The 20,579-nt window shown below is 35.1% G+C and overlaps 1 long non-coding RNA gene across 1 annotated transcript in view; it reads right to left on the reverse strand.

The window, feature by feature from the left end:
• The window catches only part of LOC102139394 (uncharacterized), a 45,064-nt gene extending 29,208 nt beyond the window's left edge, over nt 1-15,856 (reverse strand). Inside the window, exon 1 of the long non-coding RNA XR_278028.4 lies at nt 15,684-15,856. This is a non-coding gene — a long non-coding RNA (uncharacterized lncRNA). The remainder of the gene's footprint in view (nt 1-15,683) is intronic.
• Between the last annotated feature and the right edge of the window lie 4,723 nt (nt 15,857-20,579).

The following is a 20,579-nucleotide window of genomic DNA, read 5'->3' on the forward strand; positions in this document are numbered from 1 at the left end:
CACAAGTCTGTGACAATGTTGATTTATTTAATTAAATTTAAAAACCTGTTGTGAGTGTCCAGGGTCACTGCTAACTGAAACTTCTTTTTGGTAAGAGTTAGAAAAAGGTGCTTCTCCTAGAGGAGGCAGGGCTTTCCTGTTGAAGGGAGTGAAAGAATGAGGCAATCTTTCTTGGTAGATTCAGGGTAGATTGATTAGAAAAAAAATCTTCCCTTGCCTGTTGATACAACCAACCTTACATATTCTGATAGACAGAGGATGGGCTATGAATGCTTTCACATTCAGAAAAGAAGGAGCATAAGAACACATATTCGGAAAAGAAAGAGCATAAGAACATTCCATTTAGATGGCAGAACATGGGCAAAAAAAAATTAAGGTGCCAAAGTGCACAGATAATTATCTGGTTAACCTAGGGCATGAGGATGGAGAGAGATAAGAAAAAAAAAAAGATGGATTGAAACCTTGTCATGAAATTATTGAGTGTCGTCATGGGCAGTTTAGATAATATTTTGCGCAAGGAGTATCCATGGTAGGATTCTAACAGGGATGTTCTATAAACTGTATGAAAGATGTTTTTATGGGAGTACCCTGGATGCACAAAGGATTATTAGAATTATTTGGGCAAGCAGTAAAGATAATCTAAGTTAAGAAAATTACAGTAAGAAGAGAAATAAGAAGATGGATTTTGCAACAAGACTTGAATACTTTCAGATGTGAGAGAGAAGAGAATGTGGAAATAAAAATTAAGACTAAGGTGTAGGGTCTGGGCACACAGAAGAAAGTGATATTCTTAATAAAGATTGGGATGCCATGAAAAGGCATACATTTTTATAGAAGATGAGTTCAGTTTTTAACTACCTGAGTTTGATTCGACCTGTATGCAGAGGTAAGTTATATATCCTGTGTCCATTTTTAGGTTGTAAATTTCAAACACTTAAAAGGTTCTCACTCTATTCTAGACATTACTCTAAGTAACTTAAATATATTAGCTTAATAAATGTTCAAGCAACCATAAGATAATAAGATTATGTTCATTTACAGGTAGTTGATATGTTTGAAGTTACACAGTTAGAAAGTGGCAGAATGAAGGTTTTAACTCAGGAATTAGACTCAAAAATTCATGTTTCAAACTTGCATGGTGTGAACCTTTTTGTAAACACACTTAGGGAAAGAAAACTTCAACAACCAACAAAGAAAGTAGAGTGTAGATTGTGGATATTTAGGAATACTTTAAGTAATTTTTACAAATCCAAATTCTTCTAGTCTTTTTGTTTCTCCTTAGTTGAGCATTCTGCATCTTCGGAAGCTTCTATATCAATAGGTACTATCTAATAGATAGTAAGCCTTTTTCAGACAGAAATATGCTTCAGGAAAAATTATACACAATGACACGGGAATGAGAGAAAAGGTGGGATCTGGTATTAGGTTCTGTCATAGACAGAGGAGATTTTCGATCATAAAAATATGTTAGTGCCCTGTGAAGAAAGCTAAAATAGTTTGTTAGCCTAGGCCCTCACGCCCAGCCTTGTTCTGTATGGTTGGTCTTTAGCCAGAGCAAATTCTCCCAAATGACAGCTGTCAACTGCCACAGGTTACATATTAAAGTGACAAACTACTCAGAATGGTGGATAAAAATGCTATAAACTCAGAGACACTAAGCAGAATCCTTTATAACTAGATTCTGAGCACTCAGAGTAGATTTCCACTATTCATACCAATTTCTTAGAACAATTTTGACTTCACAGTAGCATGAACAACTGGAAATTTTTTTTAATGTTACTTTTCAGTTCATCTGGTCCTTTTAACTGAAGTCTCTGCCCTTCTATACCCAATTCAGATGTTGCTATGGTCTGAATGTCTGTGTTCTTCTCAGATTCATATGTTGAAATCTAACCCTGAATGTGTTGGTATTAAGAGGTGGGGCCTTGGGGAGGTGATTAGGTCATGAAGGCAGAACCTTTGTGAATGGGACTAATGCTCTTATAAAACAGTCCTGAGAAAGTTTGTTTGCCCCTTTGCTCTTCTGCCATATAAATATGCATAGAAGGTGCCATAAGAGAAATAGGCACTCACCAGACACTGAATCTGACCATGATTTGATCTTGGACATTCCAGCCTCCAGAACTGTAAGCAATAAACTTCTGTTGTTTATGAATTACTCATGCAAAGGTAATTTGTTAGAACAGCCTAAATAGACTTAGAGTGATGTTTATGATAATAATCCAATTATGTTATGTTTTCTTCATATCATAAAACATTTTCAATGAGAAGTGATTGGTAAATGAACAGAAGCAAACTCATGTTTCTATAAGGTTTGGTATGTGAAGGGATTCAGTATGCAGGATGAGTTGGGTGGTCTTATGCCCCAATTTTCCCTGGACAATCCTGATTTACCTCTGGTGTTCCAATGTTATTATCAATAAGTTCTCCTTTCACGCTCTCAAAAGTATGAGAGGTCACTATTGAGGAAAATATCAAGAGTCTTGGGCTATAGATCTAGAGCGTTAATTTTATATTTGTTTAGGTAGACAAGTGTGTCTGGTCATTTAAAAGCAGTCTCAGAGCTTCCTGTATACATAAACAGAGTGTAACAGGAGCTAAGGTACTAATTATAATACTCTACAGAACTCTTTTCTACCCATTTTAATCATCACTTTTTCAGTAATTTGATTATTGAATGATGAGCACCTGTATTATTTACCTAAAACAAGTAGAAACATAAACCTGAACAAATGTTATGCAACAGTTAGCTATGATATGACCTAGTGAAATGAAACAGAAGCTGGGAATTGTCTATCCCAACATCGAATCTCCTCTTTCTTGTTTGTACAAGAACTCTGATTTTATTTTGGGGTGGCAATGAGTCAAGCTAACGACTACATTTCCCAGAGTAGCAAGATTTGTAGCAAGATATGCAATGTGACTAAGTTCCGGTCAAAATAATATATTCGGGAATGTGTGTTGCTTGCTGGAAGTCTTTTTAAGAAAGGAGGGAGCAGAACTTTCTTATTCTTGCTATTTGGAATATAGTGGAATGCCTAGAACTGAAGGAGACATCTTCAACCATAAGTCAACACAAGTCAACGTGTGTGTTGCAAGAAAAAATGTATGCTGGTTTTCTAATGATCCTGGAGCCATGAAATTAGTTCTAGACTGACTGCTTCTGGATATCTTCCCTGTGAGAGGAAATAAAACTCTTTTGTTGTTTATAACACTGTTACTCTGCTTTTTGGTCACTTGCAAACAAACAATTCTAATTGATTTAGGAAGAAAACATGAACATTTCATATATAAACTTCAGAGTGGTTAGCAGGGAGCATTGAGGAAAGTGGGAATGTGCTGAATAGGAAGGGAAGGGTACAGAAAGGGGATAACTTCTTTAAAGTGTTCATTGAACTTTTAAAAAGGCAACTTGCCATTTGGTAGAAATTTAACTACTGAGAAAATCAGATGTATCTTATTAGCATTGGTGTGTTGCAATTGTGATACGGCAAGTGTGAGCAGTAAAATGCACTGAGTATATCAGAAGTATCCTTAGCTTTCTTAGCTGGATTAAAACAATAAAGTATCCAAATGCCTGTACTTTAACTTGGAGTCCTGGAATGTCTGGACAACTTTCTTTAAAGGAAAGCTTATTCTAAAGTAGTGTAGTATCAATTGACTACAAAACGCTTTCACAACTTCCCAGAAGAGTTTCAGCTCCACTCAGCACAATATGACTGGGTATGACTACCCATTACAATATGCTAGCACGTGAATTCATTATGTGCAAAATCTAAGCCCATCAATGTTGATCTAAGCATTTTGATGGCCAGAGCTCATAGATCCATCTTCATACAAACTCTGAAGTTTGGGCTTTCAGGAATACATCATGGACACGTTGTTTTACCTCTCTGTGGAATCAGAGGGCTTACACTTGGGTATCTAAGGGCTTGCTAGGAGTGGGAGCAGATGGTAGTTTTTATATGTTCTTTTTATAAATTCATTTTGAGCAGGTTTTTTTCTTGCATGAATATTTCATTTATGACAGGGTGCTGCTTAGTTATATAAAAAGTAAATACATAACGAGCGAGGTGTAAGTATAGCAGCAATGTAGTGTTGAGGCTAATGGGTGGAGAGAGTTTTAAAAATACAAAGAATTCTCATTTTCAAAAAGTACTTTGCAAACTTTAAGAGATAAGTACGTTTTTCTTTCCTGTTTCTTTATCCCCATCCCCCAACCGCCTCCTCCCCCACATTCTGTTTTGTGCTTGCCCAGGAAAAGAGGAAGGTTTATTTTCCAGAAGTCAAACATTGGATTTTCGATCTTTATTAGGAACAATATTTTAACGAGTTTGAGAGAGGACAAAGCAGCTCATATAAAGTGAAAATAGCAAGGGCAAGCACCACAAACAGAAGCAGCGTAAGGTTAGGAGACCCAGGGCGGCTGTATATACAGTCACCAGCAGGAGGAAGGGAGGATGGAAAACAACAGCTGCCATAAGCAGAAATGATGGGCCTTGATCTTCACACAGGACAGGTGGCCAAGATATGCCATATACTTCCCATTGTGCAACATCATGTATATTGTCACAATGTTCTGGGCTTCAAAAACTGTTTCCAAGCTTATTCTGCCTAGAAAAAGCATTTAAGCCAACTTGAGAATACATCAAATCCCACTTCCCTATGAAGTTGTTTTAACCTAGGTCTGTATTATATATTTACACAATTAATTGGAAGGTTTTTTTTTTCTTATTCATAGCTTAATTTTAACTTAAGTTGTATTAGTTATGACCTAAGACTAAAAATAAATAACTAGGTAAATAAAAATTCATATTTTATCATTATTTCAAATCTTGTATTGTGAAATAGTAGATACTGTGATGATTTTATGCATGATATTCAGCAAAATACAAATAACATAAATGTCTTGATCTTAAAATGTGATTAAAATGACATTCATGTTTGCATGATCTAAAGCTAATGTGAGTTGTAAGAAGGTAACTTTGACAAAGCAATTTTGTGTTATTTTAAATATTCCCTAAGGATAAGGACTTTATTTTATATGGCAGACCCTCAATATTCATGAGGGATACCACAGTTCCAAATTCATGAATGTCAGTTTAACATGTAATTGTCTCCATAAAGCTTTTATTTCCTGGATTAGAACCATCACTTTCTTGGATGGTTTTGCTTCCACTTTACTTTTATCACCAGAACTAGTAGCTAACTTCATTTGCTGGAAAAGTACTCACAAAGAAAATATTTATTTAAAAAATTAAAAAATCATATCGTGAGAATTATTGCATAGTGACTTGACCACAAGCAGAGAATAGCTAAACCACTGTGAGAAGATATGTGGGTCAATCACATAGGCACACTTTAGCTAAAGGATTCCTGCTAGAGACCAGCCTCTTGCCACATGTAATTCAATTTCATGCCTCAGCAAAATTACAAATTGCTACATGTCATGAATGCTTGACTATTGCTTGAGGGTAGTCAAAGTAACAATGTTAAATCCTCTGTCAGTAACACATTTCTTTGTATTATCAAAAATCACTAACTACAGTGACTTCCATGTAGTAGATTGTTAATGAACTTTTGGGTTGGTTGATCATCTGATTGATTAAGTATGTGATTTAGTAAGAGCAGAATGGATAAGATGTTGGGTAGGACAATGGAACTCCCACCTGAGTTACTCTTTGGCCCTCTCTAGTGCTTCTCTGAGACATAATTTAGTAGTTTTAGTCAAGAATAGCATTAGACCAATGGGCGCTAAGTAATGTTACAGCTGTTGTTAGGAGGGGAAAAGGATTACACGGAAAACAAATGTGGTCTGCATAGAAGGAGTGGATAAAAACGTTAGGATGCCTTCTGAACATTGCTAACTTTATGTTGAAAATATTTTTAGAGATTTCCTGAAAGTTGGTTGTAATAATAAGTCATCCAACCAACAAGTCAATTTCTCCCTCAAGCCAAAAGTTTATTTATTACAAACCTCAAGAACATGCATCATGGAGATTCTTTTGGTTCAGCCAGAAATCTTTGGTCACACATAGAACAATTTGTCATTTATGAAGAGTGATGAAAGATGTATATACTGTACTTAATGTTAAGATGATCAGCTGTACCTGGACTTCCCATCTGCCTTATAAAGAATTTTACATATTTGGAAATATTAATTGAATGCATAATATAAACACATAATTATTTCATATTTTCTTATTTCCAAATGTGTATTTTGCTCAAAAATTCAGTGTGGGTACAAAATTGGCCCTTCCCACATGGAATTTTCTTCTTGGTAATCTGCAAGTTTGGTCAATTTCTATATCAGAGAAGACATAGTTTTTCACATAATAATAATATTTAGAGTTTTATAAAAACTCAGATTTCCATAAAAATCAAACAAATGTTTTTAATGAGGAGAAATATGTTAAAATTTTTGTTTCAGTTCCACTTTTTGATTCACACTAGATCTTCTTTTATTTCTTTCAGGCTTAGGACTTGAGGGGCTATTTTCTAATTTTAAGATTGATTTAAATGTGTGAGATTTCTCTCTCCCTTGCTCTCTCTCACTCTCTTTATCTCTCCCTTTCTCTCTCCTGTACTATAAAGAGCAAAGGGGAAAATTCCTGAAGAGTATAGAGTGGATTAGTGGAAATGATCATTGCATTTAAATATCAGCAACAGTAAATCGTTATATCTTGAGAGCTCTGTGAATTAGGGGAAATAAATAATTCTGTATACTGGAGAATGGCGGCCAGGAGTAAGAGATTTGATTGCAAGGTAGGTGGACTTTACTGATTAAAGGACAAATATGAGAATGGAAGAAAAAAAAGAGAAGTCAAATCAGGGCGAGTCAGTGAAGGAACTTGAAACCGAGGGTTAAAAAAATCTTAGTTTTAGTGTTCAGGACAAACCAAAGATTTAACAAAATACTCTACTCCCTGTATGTTTAAAGTGCATCATAATACAATGGGGGGTTTAAGAACGTTTATGAGACAATTTCCTGGGGTCAGTTTTCCTTCTGTTATTTGGACAGTGATTTCCAGTGTTGCAATGAAACTATTGAACTCTTCTCACAAATTGTCACTATTTCAACATCAGTATGAATAATGTGTATGAGAGATAGCATAGGAAGAAGAATTCAGATTTGTGAAAGAGGAACAGCAGATGCTAGAAACCCTAATTGTGGTTATTGGGCAATGTTGTCTAGTCCATAGCTCAAGAGTTTGATACTTACTGACTTTAACAGGATTGTGCAATTCATGGAAATGGGAATTTAACTTGGCTGAAAATGAATGTATTTTACCTGATAGTTTTCTCAAGGAGGTGATGGTTCCCAAATGTCTAAATTAATATTTTGACTGAATTCCACCACATATGCCTCATCTCTGTAGAGCACAGTGGAAGGCTTGTGTTTTGGGGTTGATTAACAGAGGACACAGGATTAGCACATAGTAGACTAAATTGTAAATGACTGAAAAGAAGCTCATTTGTGTCTATTTATTCATCCTTATTAATAGTTTTGGGCACTTAGAAATGCCTCAAGGAAAGGCAGAACAGCAAGTAAATAAGTTTGTGAATACTACCATTAAACTCTGGGGTATTTGAAATACACAAAAGTGGCGAAAATTAACGGATATCCAAATATCAAGAAATCAGATTTTCTAAAATACATTTATAATTCCAAGTTAAATTATTGCCTCTTGAATACCAAATATTTACATGTTAGCATGGAGGTCATATAATAGCTCAATAATTATTTGTTCAAATGTTGATTTCAAGTTATTAAAAGAGTTTCGTTTAAGTTTCGTTTAAGTAATCTTCAGTGAAATCCTAATGCACTCAAGCCACTGAATTTTTATTTATTTATTTATTTTTGAGACGGAGTCTTGCTCTGTAGCCCGGGCTGGAGTGCAGTGGCCAGATCTCAGCTCACTGCAAGCTCCGCCTCCCGGGTTTACGCCATTCTCCTGCCTCAGCCTCCGGAGTAGCTGGGACTACAGGCGCCCGCCACCTCGCCCGGCTAGTTTTTTGTATTTTTAGTAGAGACGGGGTTTCACCGTGTTAGCCAGGATGGTCTCGATCTCCTGACCTCGTGATCCGCCCGTCTCGGCCTCCCAAAGTGCTGGGATTACAGGCTTGAGCCACCGCGCCCGGCCTCAAGCCACTGAATTTTAAAGATCATTACTGAGCAAGAGTTTTTATTTTCTTTTAAAAATATATTGAAATAACTGGATAAGGACCATAAAAAGGTGGTAAATCAAATACTAATTAAAAACAGTTTAGAACTTCAACTTTTTAACCGTGAAACCTGTAATATTTCATACTTCTTGGAGGTTTTTAGAAAAAAAGTTATTTTCATGAAAGAAGAGGCAGAAGAGACTCTTGAGTAGGCAAAATTGTGCGGAATGAGGAATCAGAATACGCACGTTCTAGAGTCTCAATTCGGTTATATGTGGTTATAGAACCTGGAAATTCACCCAATTATCTGAGCCCCATTTTTCATATTCCTAAAATTAAAGGATTTGTATAAATAATGTATAAGCTCTGATTCATCCCATATATTCTGTGGTTTTATTACTTTGTGATATAGTATAGAAGTCTGCAAGCTCTTTTCTAAAAATTTTCCTTAAGGTTCCATTTGTTTCAGTGCTAAAGTTAATGTTTTCCCCCAATTTATTGGAAAAATAGGTATTAAGTTTTTCCAATTCAATGTTTTCTTTGAAAATCTTTCTTAAAATATTGGTAACTACCACTACCTATTTATGTGAGAATAAAATACAAGTGTTACTTGATTTAGCATAGATCTTAGGTTTAGATATTTTTAGTTTAATACACTATGAGGGCTAAGAGATGCACTACACCAAATCTGTCAGCTGACACTGTTCTGGTTTACTCTCTTATTCCCTGTCTAAGCCAAGCAAATCTCTGAACTTCTTGGGGACTCATGTCTTCATCATCAACTGGTTCCTTCTAATAACAACATGGCATTTCATATAGCAGCACATACTCAGTGGGATTACTAAAGAATTCAAACTCAGGACATAAAGGGAATAGGAGAGTCCCCAAGGCAATTATAAGGTGAAGAGTTGGGAAAGAGGACAGGTGTTTATAGTAGCTTTCAAAGTATATAAACAACGTTGCAGCTGATAACTGCTAGACTTGGTAGAAAAAGTAATTTTGGACAATGTTTTGTGTTCCAAGGAAACCATACAAACCAATAACTAAGTCTCCTATGAAAAAAGAAGAAAGTGACCAAATCTTGCAAGCAAGTCTGTATGCTGAGGAAGAAGGTTTCTTATCAATAGTAATTTATTTGCGGTAGGAAGTAAACTTTCTTCAGCTAATCATAATTGTCCATTAACTTTGCATTGTTACTTAACTATTTCTGAGGTAAAACATTTGTAACTTGTAGAAAATAAGTATTATTTCTAACATAATTAGCAAATCCCCATACTAGTACATAACGTATAATTTTACAATAAATATGTGCATCACAGAAATATTCTGAGTTGAAAAGCTCTGATTGATATGCCTAAGGATTTGCCTGTGACTGTTTTTTGTGCACACACACACACACACACACACACTCCACATTGAAACAAATAAGACTGTGCCAAAGTAAGAACATTATAGGCAAAGTTTCATTTTTTCTGATTTAAAAAAAACCTGAGAACTGGGCCAGGCATGGTGGCTCATGCCTGTAATCCTAGCACTTTGGGAGGCCAAAGTGGGTGGATTGCCTGAGCTCAGGAGTTCAAGATCACCCTGGGCAACATGGTGAAACCCTGTTACTACTAAAATACAAAAAATTAGCTGGGTGTGGTGGTGCGCACCTATATAGTTCCAGTTACTTGGGAGACTGAGGCACTAGAATCACTTGAGCCCCAGAAGCGGAGATTGCAATGAACTGAGATTGCGCCACTGCACTCCAGCTTGGTCTATAGAGTGAGACTCCACAAAAAATAAATAAATAAATAAATAAAAACAAAAAAGAAAGAAGGAAAGAAAGAAAGAAAGAAGGAAAGAAAGGAAGGAAGGAAGGAAGGAAGGAAGGAAGGAAGGAAGGAAGGAAGGAAGGAAGGAAGGAAGGAAGGAAGGAAGGAAGGAAGGACCTGAGAACTATCTCAAAGATAATTTGAGGAATTGGCAGATGATGGAATTCTAACAATGTAGAACAGTTTCCCCTCATGTCTTGAGGCCCAAAACCTACAGCTGATACTCTGATGAAAATGTCTGTTCTGTAGACATCCTGACATCTGGAGGATGAGCAAAGGAAAGGTGTCAGGGAAAGCATGGTTGAAGAGACAGGAAAAAAAATCCTGGGTATACCATGTCATCAGTTCCAAAGGAAGAAAAAGTATAAGTGGAAGTGGTAGTAAATCAGGTTGCATATTGCAAAGAGAATTTGCAGGTTTCCTGAGAATTCTCAATTGATTGGTCATAGTGAGAGCCAGATTGTAAGTACCAAGGGATCATGTCACAATTAGGAAGTAGCATAAAGTGATGACTTTAACAAATTTATCATATATATGGAGAAAAATATTACTGCAGAATTAGAAGAACATAGCCTTATCAAATTGCAAAATGTCATCATGGTTTCAGTAGCTCATGAGGTTTATGTTTATAATTCTCTTTGAATACATATCTTTTTCTCATGTATGAACAATTGTTCTCCAATCAATCAGGCTTCTGAGAGCTCTGGATTTCAAATGTGACTCATGATGTCATTTCATCAGCCACTGATGCTTTCCTGAATTTGGCGATATTTGTGACAATCTTTCATCTCCTGTATTCACAGTGTCTGGTGGTCTTGGCCATTCGACCATACAACTGTGCGGGGAGGCAAGTTCACCTCTGATCCCAACTCTTTCTCTTTGGTGTGGGTAGACTATGGGCAGGATACTGCTATTTCTTATGCATTTCTTATAGTCATAGCTGTCTTTCACATGCATCACTAAAGAAACTACAGATATGTTTTGTTATTTCAGAATTGTGATTCTACTTGACAGAGACAAAAATTTCCCTAAACCATTCCTTTTTGTTTTGTTTTGTTTTGGATTCTTTGATGCTCATTCTGTAAATTCAGGACAGGCAGAAGACACTACTTTAGCAATCTAGTTTACTTCAACTCTTTGACCTGAGAACATGTCCTGCCTATTCACTAATGATGGATCTAGATGACATTTCCCTCTGATTTTCAGAGATGATCGTGCTATAATTATTTAACTCACAGTATATATTCAATGATTGCTTTTGTTTTTAACATCAATTAATTTTGTGGATATTCCTTTAAGATGCCTAAAATAATAGAGTGGATTGCTGAACATTTCTCTCAAAACAAGATTTTCTTTAAAACTCATTGCAAGACAATTTTCTTTATTCCTTTGTAAAATATCGTGCTTTTTTTTCAGCTACACAAAAATAACCAGTCAATGTTTTCCAAAAAGCTCTATGGAAACTTTCTATGATCTCTTTTCAAGAATATGTTCAAAACATACAAGTCTTCATTTATTTTGTCTTATTAAAGTTTCTTCATGTTCATGTTATACATTTTTTCAGGGTTTCTTGATACAACATTTTTTAAGAGTAAATGCTAGTTATGATTATTAAGGTGTTTGCCAGCTATACTTTTTGCTGAAATATAGACAGTAGCGGACACTTAAGCAAAAATATTTTACTACTAGTCATTAACTAGTCTCTTGGGCCTCTGATAATAACATATTCTGCTTTTTTAGTAGTAAGTGAACATGTGCACATATATAAATTTACTCTTTGAACTTTTTTGAGAGTATTTCCTTAGTCTTCTCTGGCTTTGTGAGGTGAGTTATATGGTCTTGTCACCTTCCGGCTTGCACGCAATGCAGAATGGAGAGTTCTGAAAATTTATTTACAATGAAGTAATAATTTTTCTGGACATTCACTTACATAACATTATATGAACTCTTTCTTTAGTTTTAATTTGCTCATAGTCTATAAGAATATAGAGTAGTTCTTGTTTTTGGCAAAAAGAATGTATGGTATGATATATTGGAAACATGGTAAACAAGGTTGAATCAACAGTAAAACATTTTAATGACCATTATTTTAATTTTCTGTATTTTAGTTTTTAATGTTTTAATAGGCTCCAACTTATCAGCCAAGGAAATGGTAGGGAATGTCATTCACCAGATGGCTCAAATAAAGAGACAATAAATTAGTTACAGAGGTGTGAGAGGAGCAAAGGAGTAGACAAAGAAATAGTGAAGACCCAGAGAATAGCAACAGTGGAAAGTTGTTACCTGCTAGGACGTGAACAGAAGGAAAAGAATCCAGTGACTACTAGAGCTGTGGAAAAGGGAACCAAGAGACAGATGCAGCTACTGCTAGACATGCAGTGTGAAAGCAGGTAGAAACTGGAAAATAAACTATGACTTTCTTCTCTTCCCATGGTCTCATTTCCCTCCAGTGTGTCCCATTGGTTGACCTTGACCAGATGCCAACTAACAAGGAAGACCAGGTGATAAGTAGAAAAGGGGAGGAGATGGACTTGGGAAGACAAAAAAGAATAATCACCAACAACTTTTAAGGGTAAAAGCATCTTTGATTATAGTATTAGTTTTATTTCTTTTTACTCTAGTTTCAGCAGCAATACCATAGATTGAGGAGTAGGTGTGCCAATATGTAAACAAACCAATATGACAAAAAGATTACAATTCATTTTAGATTTCACAGTTATTAATTAGTTCTATTGTATTTCTACAGGATTTAAACACCTTTATATTATTGGTTTTAAAAAACATTGTGTTAATTGCCTGAGCCCTTTTTTTCCCCCAAATAGTATCCAACAAAAAGTATCCATATTAAAGGAGAAAATTGGAGATGGCTAGTTGAAATAGCAGTCTGTAGTCACTCTCCTCAAACACATTTTTCTAAACCTTGTCCCAGAAAAGCCACTAAAGATCCTATTGGGAATCCTTGGAGTCCAAAAAAAATCATTTTGAGATACCTTATTTTATATGAATAAATTATAAATGGAATTTTATATTCCTTTTTAAACACATCTGTGGAAGGAATCGCTATGTCTTTAGTTTGTAGAAATGGGAACTATATTAAGAAAGTTTCATTAAGTGTTCTAAACACACACACACGCACACACAGATACACACACCAAAAATAACAAATAAAAGGACATAAGAAACTTTTAGAGGTGATCGGTATATCCATTACCTTGATTTCTGGTGGTGGTTTCACAGGTGTATGAATATGTCCATCATCAAATTGTACACATTGAGTGTGTGTAATGTACTGTATATTAATAAATATGTTAATAAAGCTGTTAAAGAAAAGAGAACATTTTAGCATTATACTCAAGATGGGACAGCCTTGTTTCTCCCATCTTTTCTTTAATATGGAGTCTATCATTGATAGTTTCAAGATTGAGGGTTAATGTTTATAATACATGATATATAGATAGTCTCTAGTGGGAAATATGAAGAATGTTTGATGGCTCCAGATTATTCTCACCTCAAAATGAATTTGATCAGTCAGTTGTCCAACAGATTTCTTCATGAAACAAATATTTAATAAGCACCTACTCTGTGTCAGATTCTGCACTAGGCACTTGCAATACAGAAAGAACAAGAAAATGTTTCCTTCTCTTACAAGGATTACAGTTCAACAGGGAATACAGATGATATGTAGTAAGCAAATATGTACAAAAATAACTAAATACATTTACCATATGTGGATAAAAACTGTAGTAGACATGTCACACTTAGTCGACACTTAAAAATGTCTACTTGTAGTATGTGTTCATGTATGTACATCTGTGTGTATATACATAAAGGATAGGTTAGATGGACCATATAACATATATACTTTATAAAATTTTAATATATAAACCTACATTTATGGTGGTGAGTGCTCAAGAAATTTAGCAATAGAAGAGCACTCTAGGAGACATGGAAAACACTGGTCTTCAGAATAAGGGGTGAGGTCCTCAGTGTAACAACTGAGGCCTTTGTAATCTGACTCCAATCCATTTTCTCCCTTTACTGCTCCATCTACTCAAACAAAATTGATCTTCTGGATGCCCCTTATCCCCATTCTGTATTTATACCCCACCCCTACATAGTCTTGTTCTTTTTGTTCTCTCTGAGACTTCCTCTTTTGTTTCTGCCTACCAAACAATGCCCTATTTTGAACTATTGCCTGACTAAAATCTTTATCAGCTCATACAACTCCATGAGTTCTTCACTGATCATTCAGCTAACAGTGATGCCCCTTCCTCTGAAATCCCATAAGAATTAATCACATTTGTGGCTTATATCCTATGTTATATTAAAATTACTTGATTTTATGGTTTATATACTCATTCAGTAAATATGTAATAAGTGGCTTATGTGGGCCAGCAAGTAGCAAATATATCTTTGCTGCAAATAAGCTTACATTTTATCTTTTTGGTGAAATTTTGTTTCTGAAGAATAAGATTATATTTATGTACCTTTGCAATTATATTCAGAAGACACAAGATGTCTTGAATTTAATAGTTTCTGAATAAAAACTGGTGAATGTGTAAAGTGATTTCATTTAGCTGTTGGTGAATACATGTAGTGATTTAGAATGTATGAAGGGATTATACTAAAAGCTGCCATATTTTTCATCCTTGTAAGCAACTATACCTCTTCCTACTATTTTCTATATGTAACATAAGCCTAGATTAAAACTACTGAAGAATTAACCTTTTGAAATATATGTTGAGTTAATCTTCACGTATCTGCAAATTTCATATGGAGAATTATGAGAATAAATTAAAGCACATTGACATGTATTTTTTGAAAGGAAGACATTATTATTTTACTTTGTAATATATAAATAAATACGGCAAAACTTTTTGGGGAAAACTTCAGTATTTCAATAGCCCAGTTCTCCACTTTATGATCTGTCTGTATACACGGAGGCTCAGTTATTCCTCCATCAAAGCTGATTGCAATGAATGTCCTATAGAAAGAAGAAAGAAGAAAGAATAGAAAGGAGAAGTAGATATTTCAAATTTTGCTTAACTCTGCTGGCAGTTTTCCATGATGTCAGCCGAATTTTCTTTTTGCTCCAATGCAGGAGTTCATGGGGCTTATTTCTATCTTTCTTTAAACCTGTTCTCAAGTCATGATGCTGAGGATCCCCCAAAATACACGGAGGACCTCATTCCAGTTGTAAAGCAAATTTTTGAAAACAGAATTTTATATCTTTATTTTTCTTTGCAGTTGATGTGACTCTGAGTTGCATTCTGACTGAGCTCCTGAAAAACAGTACTGAGAAGCTGTCTATAAATAAGTAGTTTTGTTTACAGGAACTTACTGGGGAACTGGACTTGTACCACCTGCCATTTGGCCAATGTTGAGAAATGAGAGGAAGGGGTTTCAGATAATTCAAATCAGCCAATCTACGTCAACAGAGGCTACCTTCTTTTTCTTGTTGTCCTAAACTAGGTTTACATATCTTTTCCTCACTAATGCACCTTAGATTGGAGCTATCGGGCAATGTTCTTTTACTTTCTCCTATTAATACCTGGCCCTCTCTTCTTACAAGCTTTCTAAGAATGTATTTCCTTTGCCTATTGTGTCAACTAAAAGAGAATTGGGTAGGATGAGAAGAACTATATGAAAATAAACTGCCTAGAATTATGAAAATAAATATATGCAAAGTTTTACACTTACCCAAAATTCTTAATTTAAGCCAGCTAAGAAACTTCAATTCTGTGGGCTAGTGGCAAACTGGAGTCCATATGGAGTTTCTCAATTGGTCTTTCGAGTAGGTGGAATATAAATATCATGACAGCATTTCTGTCATGTCCCTTCCGTGGTCAGAGACGCTGTCTTTTCTATCTTGTTGGCCCAATGAATGATGTGTCATCACAGAAATCATTAGTGAATTTTGTTTAAAGAGGTGGCCACTCAGTTAATAAGTAACTAAAGCCAGACACTTGTTTCCTGCGATGGGTTTTGTGTAAACCTAAAATGCCATTAGAAGAGGGCGGCAATTATATTACTAATTTAAGGCTCACTGAAAGCTTGCTATTAAGACAAATAAGAAATGAGTAGGCAAAGTTTTCTGTACATTCTGTAAAACATAAAGTAATATGAGGTAATAGGAAAATAGTCTGAAAAAAAACCCTATCATTCTCTCCAAAATTTTACCCATTTCACCCACACTTACCAGTGTCATAGCCCACGCTGAGTCTGATGGCTGAGAACATCTGTAAGATGAAGAACTAGTACTGTATTCTGAGTCACATATTCTATTTTCATTTTAAAGCCTATTTGGAGCTTGACTACTATTAGGCTTGTCCTAATTTTCCTCAGTTACTGTGATTTTGATTACTTGCAAAATACACATTAATAGTCAGAGACTGTTTTTAATGGATGCCTAGGGTTAGAGAAATAAAGGCAAGTCAGCTTATAGGACAAAAATCTAAATAGCCTTAAAAATATGGGAAAAGACAATTGTATTTTCTTTCTTAAACGCCAAAGATAATTATTAAGAAATTTTCAGAAGATGTCATCTATTAATACAAACAACAGAATAATTGCAGTGAAGATCTAGCCACTGCTTTGTTCTTCGCCCTGTTTTCATTAGCAATTATAAGGAAGTAGATCCGGAACTAGAGATGCATGATAACAAGACATCAGTGCAGTAACCAGTACTTTCAGACATCACCACAAAAACAAAAACTCAGTATTTCACAACCCTGTCGCATTGGCAATGTCACAATGCTGCCTCGGGCAAGGATGTTGTCTCCTTTTTGGGTAAAATAGGTTTCCTTTTTCCCTCTCACAACCTTCTCCTGTAAATCACTTTTCTTAAAGGACAAATCTAAAGTTTCTTGGTTTCAAAATCATACTCATCATGGTGAGGGAAATCCGGCTCATGCCATTAGAAACTCAGCTTAATGTGTTTGCTTAGCTACAGAGAGTGATTAGGGGCACCGCTCCTTGGCAAACTACTTGTGGGTTCAAACATAAAAAGCCTTAAAAACACAATCCCAAGTGGTTTACTAATAACACAATTTACATCACTCTTGCATATTTTCAAAAAAAAGAACATTACACCATAGTTTAAAATTTTTAAAAATATATTAAGCCCATGGTGCTGTCATTGTATTCACTGAGGATGGTAAATTTCATCACACAGAGAGCCTCTCCTTGTCAATATATGCTTCTTGCCCTAATCATTATAAAACTCTCTTGGGCCCCTCCTTTCTCACCTAACAAATGCTAAGTGAAATGGAGAATTAATACATTTAGAAATTTAATTGAGGTTAAAAAAATCCTAAAACATACTCTAAACTTTCATCTTGAATGTTTAGTGGGTTTTGTTTTTACACTTGAATTAAATAGGTAATAGTTTGAGTGCACCTCCAATGAAGTGAAAGGTCAAAAAAAAGTGGTCATTTTTCATTTCTGACTACGAGTATAGTCCTATAGGAAATTTCCACTGGCCATGATGCTTATAAAATTAAAACACAATGGAACATACACAAATGGCCAGAATCTGGGATCGTAATCTGCACTTTCATGGGGTGGTGAAGGCTGCAAAGATCATGAGAGGAGGAGAAGAATTTAGAGCTTCCTATCACCAATTCAGGTGGAGAGTCCTGAGCAGTAACTCTGGAAAGTCACTGCCATAGAATCACTGTGGTAATAATGTGACTTGCTTTGGGCAAACTTGTCAATTCATGAAGAGAAAAGAGAAGTCTATAAACGGTTGGCAACTTAGCTCCAATACTCAACAAATGCCAAGCTACAAATCTGAAGAGTATCTTCCTCATTTTCTTGTTTTTCCAATTGTGTTTATATATTGATGATAATATCAACATAACATTCATTTTATAATGTAAAGCATTAAAACATAAATATTATATATATGGTACTAGCGATATATTTTCAAAAGGTTCCCTTTAAAAGAACTATTATTCTCATAATAGGTGAAAAAATAAAGAGGAGGCTACAGATATATCCAGGACACATTGCAGTATTCAAAGATTTCAATCTGATCAAAATTTTTTGTTTATCTTGCTTCATTACATTCTCTAAGAATTAAATTTCCAAAGAAGGAACAACTGTTCAGATTTTTAGACTTTTAATGAAATTATTGTTGATTTACCTGTGTTGGGATAAACCATATGACAGAAGAATAGGAGAAGCAGATAATTATGGGGAGGTTCCTTTATGTTTGAAAAGGATTCCTTCCTTAACAGATAGCCGAATGAAAGCATTTTCTTTACTCTGGCATCTTTTCCAGGAATTCTACTAGTGCATGTGGAGAGAAGATAAACATGGCTGCTGCGTGGAGTCATAAGCCTCAGAGGAAGATGAGAATGAGATGAAATGTATATGTAACCCTTGTGTATAGCAAGTTTGGAAAGAAATAAAAAGCGTATCTGGCAGATTATGATAAAGTTTCTCTCTATTTACTTTATTGATATAGTCTCAGGTTTGCATTGGGTGATGAATAATAGATTGGGGGAAGATGTCCTTTGTTTATTCATTCATTTCATCAACAAATATTTAATGAGTACCTACTATATGCCACAAAGAGTATAAATCTAGAGACAGAATGGTGAGTCACATAGACAGTCCTCCTGATACAATTATTTGAAATGAGTTAACAATACTTCAAGGGTCCATGTCTAAATTACTGGGTAGGTTCTCAACAAAATTTCTGGATAAATTATTTGGCAATAGATGAACTTCAAATGAATCTCCAACCTTCATTATCACAGAGAATGAGTTGTCTGGAAAATTGGAAATTCATTGTGCTGTCCAAATTTTCTAAAGCTATACTTTGTGAAATCCCTAAACAATATGGATACATACTTGTCTAGTTCTGCTCTTTACACCTACAATTGATACATTAAGTGTGCTGTTTGCTATATGTTTAAAGATTTGTTCATGTGTGGACATTTGTGTGTGTTAACCACAGGTAATGTTTTAAATTGCTATTGAGAAATAATATGAGAAAAATATCTCACATAGAACCTCATACAGAGAGAATGTTCAGTAAATGATTTTTTCCAATGATTAAACTATACTATTTGTACATTTTTCTAAACGTACAAGTTTAGAAAATTTGTAGTGTGAACTACAAATAAATATAGTGTGAACATCAAGGACCAGGGACCAGGGGAGGAGTGATTTGCGAGTAGTCATCTGAGGTCATCTAGGGAGACCACTGCCCATATCAAGAAATTCTACTTAAAGAGAAAGTCAGCATTTAGGTGTCTTGGAGAGGGTACCTACAGTCAAGGGTTAACTACGAACAGTTGCTGTTAAGTGAAGAAACAATTGCTTATTTCTTCTAAGTCCACTTCTGCTTTAACTCTCGAGGAGTGAGGGGTAGAAATGATTGAGGGAGGAGGAGGAGTCAAAGAGTAGATTAGCTCCTCCACATCTTTCCACATGTCCTTCTGTCCGCTGATCAGGCCTACATTTCTGGGAGAGATGAATCCAGTTTTTGTAGGGCCTTGGGAAATTTGGAGAATGCTCTTTCAAAAGCAGAGCACAAAACATGCAAATGCAACATTAGCTACAGGGTTTGTAAGAGGCCCTCCAAGTTCAGAATTCTGAAGCTTAAAATTCATTATCTTTGCAGGAAAACTAGTCCTTATGGGAGTGAGAAAAAGAGCCATGAATTAGATACAATATTGACACCTGTGTTTAATAGGGACTGAATTTTTAAAAATCCAGCCCCCCCACACCTCTTGCTCTCTTCCTCTCTCTCTCTCTCTCTCATCATCATCATCATCATTGACTTGTGTGTTCTTACAACTGAAAGTGATTGGAAATCTAAGATATGCCCAAATTATTGTCAAATAGCACAGAAAGCAAATCTATCATAGAATATTAAAAGGCAATGGCTAGAGAACAATAAATTCACTTCCTGCCTGTACCCTGAAACCATTTAATATCCTCAGCTCTAATTCTTTGTAAATTAGGAAAAAGAAGAGTATTTAATAATTACTTTAAATTAAACTCATTAATTAGAAGATAATCAATTGCAGATAAATAATTAAAGATAAAAATACTCCCTCTGGGTGCAATAACTTCAGAGCCTCTGGGTGTGGACAAAAGTGCCACAGGAATAAGTACCAGAAAGTATATTGTTAGAGCATAGGTCTAGCTTCATTTTTTTTTTTTTTTTTTTTTTAATCTCATGGAGGAAGTAACTCTTTTGCCTGAGCTGGCTTGAGTCTTGTCAGAACAATTTCAGTTCTGAATGGGAATTTTTATTTCCAAAGGAGTCCCATGTTTGCATTGTAATAAAATAAAAGGGGATTGTGACCAGACACATGATATCTTGTAATATTTGGCTCTTCATTGTATTACCATTTTTCCTCTTTATATTTTAATGAGAACATAAAAATTCCAGAAACAACTATTTAGGAACTGATGACTTAAATTTGCGGGAATTTCTGGGAGTAAATAAATGAAGCATTAAAAGTTTGGCTAATGGCTGTCAAAAATGTTTGGATGAATAATATTTAGAAAATTCATTTGTGAGTGTCTGTTACCAGGAAATAAATAAATAAATAAATAAATACAAACACACACACA

The sequence above is a fragment of the Macaca fascicularis genome, chromosome 6 (assembly GCF_037993035.2).
Source record: "Macaca fascicularis isolate 582-1 chromosome 6, T2T-MFA8v1.1".
In the NCBI taxonomy this organism is placed as follows: Eukaryota; Metazoa; Chordata; class Mammalia; order Primates; family Cercopithecidae; genus Macaca; species Macaca fascicularis.